The sequence below is a fragment of the Procambarus clarkii genome, chromosome 37 (genome assembly GCF_040958095.1).
Source record: "Procambarus clarkii isolate CNS0578487 chromosome 37, FALCON_Pclarkii_2.0, whole genome shotgun sequence".
Taxonomy (NCBI): Eukaryota; Metazoa; Arthropoda; class Malacostraca; order Decapoda; family Cambaridae; genus Procambarus; species Procambarus clarkii.
Genome location: NC_091186.1, coordinates 30,945,016 through 30,951,464, shown reverse-complemented (window position 1 = coordinate 30,951,464; position 6,449 = coordinate 30,945,016). Strand labels below are relative to the sequence as shown.

General features: G+C 39.3%; 1 non-coding gene across 1 annotated transcript; it reads left to right on the top strand.

The window, feature by feature from the left end:
- Positions 1-5,639: 5,639 nt before the first annotated feature.
- On the top strand, positions 5,640-5,713 carry TRNAN-GUU (transfer RNA asparagine (anticodon GUU)). The gene has a single exon. It is a non-coding gene; the product is annotated as a tRNA-Asn (tRNA).
- The last annotated feature ends 736 nt before the right edge of the window (positions 5,714-6,449 follow it).

Here is a 6,449-nt window from a genome sequence, read left to right as displayed (position 1 = left end):
GTAGTAGAAAATGTAAATGAAAATAGCGACAGCACTAATTTCCCAGTCCAGCCTCCTAGGAGTAATGCTGGCAATGAGAAAACTGTCATACATCTAGTACTACAATTGCTGGATTTACCTCAACCTGATCAGACTGCTGACTCATTACAATCCTTCAGCATGGAGTTTGAGTCACTACTAAGAACATTCAGACTTAAGGTTGATATAACTACTAGTGAATGGATGACCAAAGTAGTCCTTCAACGAAAATTGTCCAGCGATATACTAGATGAATTATATGCACATCAACATAACACCATCCTGACAGTACAGGACATCACTGAAGGTTTACATTCCATCATAAACAAACGACGAGCAAATGAGGAAGTTAAAGCCTCTTGCAAGCCTTCAGAAATAGAAAATAATAGTCAATTAAAGGGTAAAACAACCACCCCAAATAAACATCAACCAATTACTCAAACATCAAGTTGCAGAAAATCTGACAATGCAGCAGCAACCTCCAAGCCTACTGTTACTAGTTCACCCAAACCGGTAACTTCCAAACGTGCAGTAGGCTGGGGGACTTGTATGTTCTGCAAAAAGAAACATTCAACATACTGTTGTGCTAATTATCCAACCAGAGACACTCGTATGGAGCGACTCCAGGAATTAGGGAGATGTGCAAGGTGTCTCAAGTCACACAACATAGACTATTGTGATACCCAATTCAACACCTGCAACAGGTGTAGAAGAGGTAGGCACCATGCAGCACTGTGCAAATATACGAAATTAACGTATTCAAGACCCAAGGTGGAAGATAGCATTCCCACCACAGTACAGTACTGCAAGGTGCAACAAACAAAGAGTGTCCATTCGGCAAAGTCTAAAGGTAATACGACTTTGCCTACTGCCCAAATTACCATCCTGAATAAGAGGGCCAAGGTCCATACCCGTGGGTTGTTTGACCAAGGATCCCAAAGAACATATATCACTAAAAAGCTGGCAGATGAACTACAATTAAGGCCTGTAGCCCAGATGTCATTCAACATCTCAGGGTTTGTAACAGATGCAGGACCTCAAGTCTACCAGGTGGTACAACCATCAGTACGCTTAGGCAGGTACGTCTGTCGAGTACAAGCCATTGTGGTGGACAAAATACCAGTAGACCTACAAGTTCAAGGTCTGAGAGCAACAGCCAAATTCCTGAGAAATAGAGGAATAAAATTGGCAGATAATATTAAGTCTGATCACCTCACCGACTTCGGTCTCCTTGTAGGGACAGACTATTGTCATCGATTCATCGGTAGCCCTACTAAATATCAGGGTATAACCATGTTAAACTCTGCAGGAGGTAAATTACTCTCAGGCCCAGTATCAAGCCTGAGGAGACCTATGCCTGCAGATAAACAATACCAGTAGAAATCTAAATTTGTCAGCTGATTATATTTCTCCAGTAGCATTATACTAAGGAGATTACAGCTGACTATACCAACAGAAGTTGATGTTAGTATCATCATTTAAAGCTGGAGATGAGTTCATGAGGCCTCAGTGGCAAATCAGTGAACAGTAGCCTAAAACAGCTACAAGTCACTGCGACCAATGTCACTGAACCCACTGCAGTCTCAGAACCATACTTTACTTTAATGATGAGCTATTCAATCTTCTGAATCAATTAACTAAATTAAACCCTAATAAATTTGATGACTGATTTGATACATTTATTATTTAATCAAGATGTATTCCATGGGCCTCAGTGTTTATATATCAGTGACCAGTTACCTGAAGAAACTTCAAGTTATATCTAATGTCACTGATCTCACTGCAGTCCCTGAATCATACTTGACTGTAGTACTTGATCACATTCAGTCTTCTGGGTTAAATAATATGTAATAAGGCTTGAATATTAGCCTTTCAAGAGTTGACAGGGAAATGAAATCGCATTAGACTTCTAACCCCTGCAACTCTAGTACGGGACATCCGTCCTGTACGAACAGACGCACAAATGTGTGATTACTAACTACTAACATCAAATTAATCTAATAATTCGAAGGAGGAGTATCGGTGTTCGTCTGTTCTAAATAGGACTTCGACCCGTGAGCAGCCCTCTGGGGAATTATGTCGGAAAATCCGACACCATTTAATAATCATACAGATAATAGCTGTATTACCAACAAGTTACCCATAGAAAACGTAACTTGTAGTGGAATTACCGTCTAAAGAAAACGGGATATCATCACCACATACCATTATAAATTCACCAGCTATTCTGCTGGGAATTATTCTTAAATACATTAGTCTTTGGACTTTACCATCATAAAACATCTTATATAAATTAACTTAATTATCAATATTAAAGTAGAGTAAATGTGACCCTTCTATCACTTTCTGAAATGTGGACAATGTAAGCCAGGCGTCAGAGTGGGGAAGGGGGGCAGCCATTGTTTATACGAGACCAGAGGCTCACACGGGAGCAAATTCGGCTCCTGTTAATTTTACTTGGACGTAGTGTTATGGAACCCAAAGGTGTACCATTATCAACACGCTGTCTACAAATTCAAGTTAAGTGTCTATCCGAAACCCATTATCTATCATTAGTGGCCATTAATGTCAGGATATAGGGTTAGCCGGTTAGAACGCGAAATCGCCTCATATTAAAGGTAATTAAGCCAGGTCTTTAATGTTCCATGTACTGTATAGTGTTTTCTCTGATATAGCTTGTCATATATAGGATTCTGGCTTCACAGCTAGCGCACTTTTGACAGGTCAAGACGAGGATGCAAGATTATGTGCACCAGTTACTGGGTGATAGAAGCTACCTCAAAGAGGATAATTTGGTGTCTACACTCTAGTTATACCTGGTGGACTAACCTGCTGTACTATAAGAGAAGGAACCTCATCAATGTATGTAGCTATTACTGTAGTTTGATTGGCTGCATATATATTAATTTAATAACCCCCCTAATGTGTAGAGGATCGATTTGTGAGATTAAGAGATTATTGCAGAAATACAGTCCACTTATCATTATACAAATTGCTATCGAAGTATACAAATTAACGTAAATATAAATTCATATAAATTAAATAAATATAAATCTCACAGGTCGGTTCCCACAATTAGAGCAGAGTTAGGTACATAATATCTGATTTTGGAGAGTATACCAACTGTTTTAGAGACTTTTTTTTTTTTTTTTTTTTTTTTTTTTTTTTTTTTTTTTTGGAGATATATACAAGAGTTGTTACATTCTTGTACAGCCACTAGTACGCGTTGCGTTTCGGGCAGGTCCTTAATCCTATGGTCCCTGGAATACGATCCCCTGCCGCGAAGAATCGTTTTTTCATCCAAGTACACATTTTACTGTTGCGTTAAACAGAGGCTACAGTTAAGGAATTGCGCCCAGTAAATCCTCCCCGGTCAGGATGCGAACCCATGACATAGCGCTCGCGGAACGCCAGGCGAGTGTCTTACCACTACACCACGGAGACTTTCTTAGTTATGTGTTGTATGTGGGTACTGAAGATGAGTGTCTTGTCTAGGAATAGGCCGAGAAACTTTCCATCATTTTTATTGCTAATGTTTACATTGTCTATCTGAAGCTGAATTGCATTTGTAGATTTGCTTCCAAATAAGATGTAGTAGGTCTTTTGTATGTTTAGTGTTAGTTTGTTGGTTGACATCCATAAGTGGACTTTTTTTAGTTCATTATTAACAACATTATTTAGTGTATGTGGGTTGGGGTTAGAGTAGATGAGGGTAGTATCATCAGCAAACAAAATAGGTTTCAGAATGTTAGAGACATTAGGCAGATCATTGATGTATATAAGAAATAGGAGAGGTCCCAAAATGTTGCCCTGTTGGACTCCAACGGTTATTGGTAGAGTGGGAGAGGTTATATTATTGATGGTTGCACATTGGTGTCTATCACTAAGATAGGATTGGATATAGTCCAGTGAATGGCCTCGGAATCCATAATGATGGAGTTTACGTAAGAGGTAATTGTGATTAACAGTATCAAAGGCCTTTCTCAGGTCAATGAAGAGTCCAATCGGAAACTCATTTTTGTCAAGGGCTGAGTAAATTATATCAAGGAGACTAATAATTGCATCGTTGGTACTCATTTGGGAGCGGAAGCCGAACTGACAGGGGCTAAGAATGTCGAATTTTACGAGATAGGAGTAGAGCTGTTTGTAGATAATTTTTTCAAATATTTTTGATAGTATGGGTAGGTTTGATATTTGTCAATAATTGTTTCTGTCTACTGGATTACCTCCTTTATGAACTGGCGTTACTCTTGCTTTTGTAAGGATATCAGGGAAGGTATGACACTCAAGGGATTTGTTGAACAACAGAGCTATAGGTGGCGCAAGGGCATGGGAGGCGCTCTTGTATACAGTGGATGGGATTTCACTGATGTTCCCAGCTTTGGTTTTTAGTGAGTGTATGATGGACACAACATCTGTCGGGCTGACTGGTGAAAGGAGAAGAGAGTTTGGATAGCTGCCCGAGAGATATGTGTTGATATGTGTCTGAGTCTGTGGGATTTTACTGACAAGGTTAGCACCAACCGATGAAAAGAAGTTATTAAATTCATTCGCCATTTCTAAATCAGATGACGGTGTAAGGCCATCCTTAGAGAGTGTTATCTGGTTGTGGGAGTGTTGTTTAGTTCCTTGGATATTAGAGATGGTTTTCCATGTGTTTTTCATGCTGCCTTTTGCTTCCTTGAATATAGTCTCATAATATGAAAATTTAGCTTTTCTTATGATACTGGTAAGCACTGATGAGTACCTCTTAACTACTTCCTTTGTAACTAGGCCAATCCTAAATTTCTTTTCATATTCATGTTTTTTGTTGATTGATTTAATTATGCCGCTTGTGAGCCACGGGTTATTTTTTCTTTTATCAGTTACTTGTTTGGTAAGGAGGGGACAGTGAGTGTTGTAGAGGCTTGGAGTTTTGGAGAGAAAAAGGTTAGTTAATGAGTTTATATCCTGTGTATTATTAAATTCAGATTCCCAGTTAATATTGTGAAGTGCATTAGAGAGATTGCCTAAAGCTGATTCACTGTGTAGCCTAAATGAGAGTTTCTTGCTTTCTGGAGGTGTTGTGTCCATGTTAGCTATGAGGAAGGTAGGATAGTGGTCAGTTGTTCCATCATAAATTACCCCAGATGTAAGGGGAGCTGTTATATTAGTCCATAAGTGATCCAGGGTAGTGGCAGATGTTTGAGTGACTCAGGTGGGCTTGGTGATTGTGGGGATTAGCATACAGGAGTGCATGCTGTTACGGAAATAATCAACTTGAGGGTTGTTTTGAAGACCCAGGTCAATATTGAAATCACCTCCCAGAATGATGTGATTTTTGTTGAGATTGTTATTTATGATAAGATTCTTTACATTGTCTGAGAATGAAGCTATGTTGGTATTAAGAAATCTATAGAGGACACCGATAGTCAGGGAGGATTTGAGGGATTTACTGGAGAACTTGGCAAATGTATATTCACAATAGTCGTTTCTATCACTAATGACACTATTGCAGATGAAGGTATCTTTGTAATATATTGCTGTGCCAACTCCTTTTTTTATTAGTACGTTTCGTAGTAAATTTGTAAATAGTAAATTTGGAAATTTGTAATAGTAAATTTGTTTACTACGTTCCTAAAGCCTCCGTGGCACAATTGGTTAGCGCGTTCGGCTGTTAACCGAAAGGTTGGTGGTTCGAGCCCACCCGGGGGCGATTATTTAGGCCAACTCTAGGGGTTGACCTCAGACAAGACCGACATAACACACTTGACAGCGGTGTCACACTTGGCCCCGTGATCCAGCCCGTCCTCCTCAAGTCTGCCAACGTCAACAAACTCTCGCGCGTAAGTGACCTTATCCTAACACAACAGAGAACGGCACAGTATGTCAACGTCGCGACCCATCCTCCTGTTTACACAGTAGTTGTTGTATATGCTCCATAGTACAAACGTTGACGTACTAAGTCATTACATAATAGAACTTACTAATCACTTTATAGTCTTAATTATAGTCTTAATTATAGACTCTATATAGTCGGAAGTGAAGTATATAGTACCAATCACTTTATAGTCTGAAAAAATAAAGCTAAAAAAATGTATATATTCCTTGCTCTAGTATAGCACACATAAGTACGATATTGGGTCTCAGATAGCGTGTACAGTACAGATTTCTACTTTCTAATTGCGTTGTACGTCGATATATTAACTTTGGTCCTCATCGTTACTATAAGTACTACCAACACAAGAGGATGGGCTGCAGTTTCACGAGCCGCTACCATTTTCTAGTACGACAATTGTTGGTCTCGGGAAGAGTATTCGTCAAAAGGCGCCGTTCTATTATGAGGACGGGTTGAACATCTACATACCGAGTTTTGGCGGCATAACACAACAATTTAGAAAATAATATATAATTATAAACAGCCTCCCAGTCCTTCGGAGCTCATCAACTGT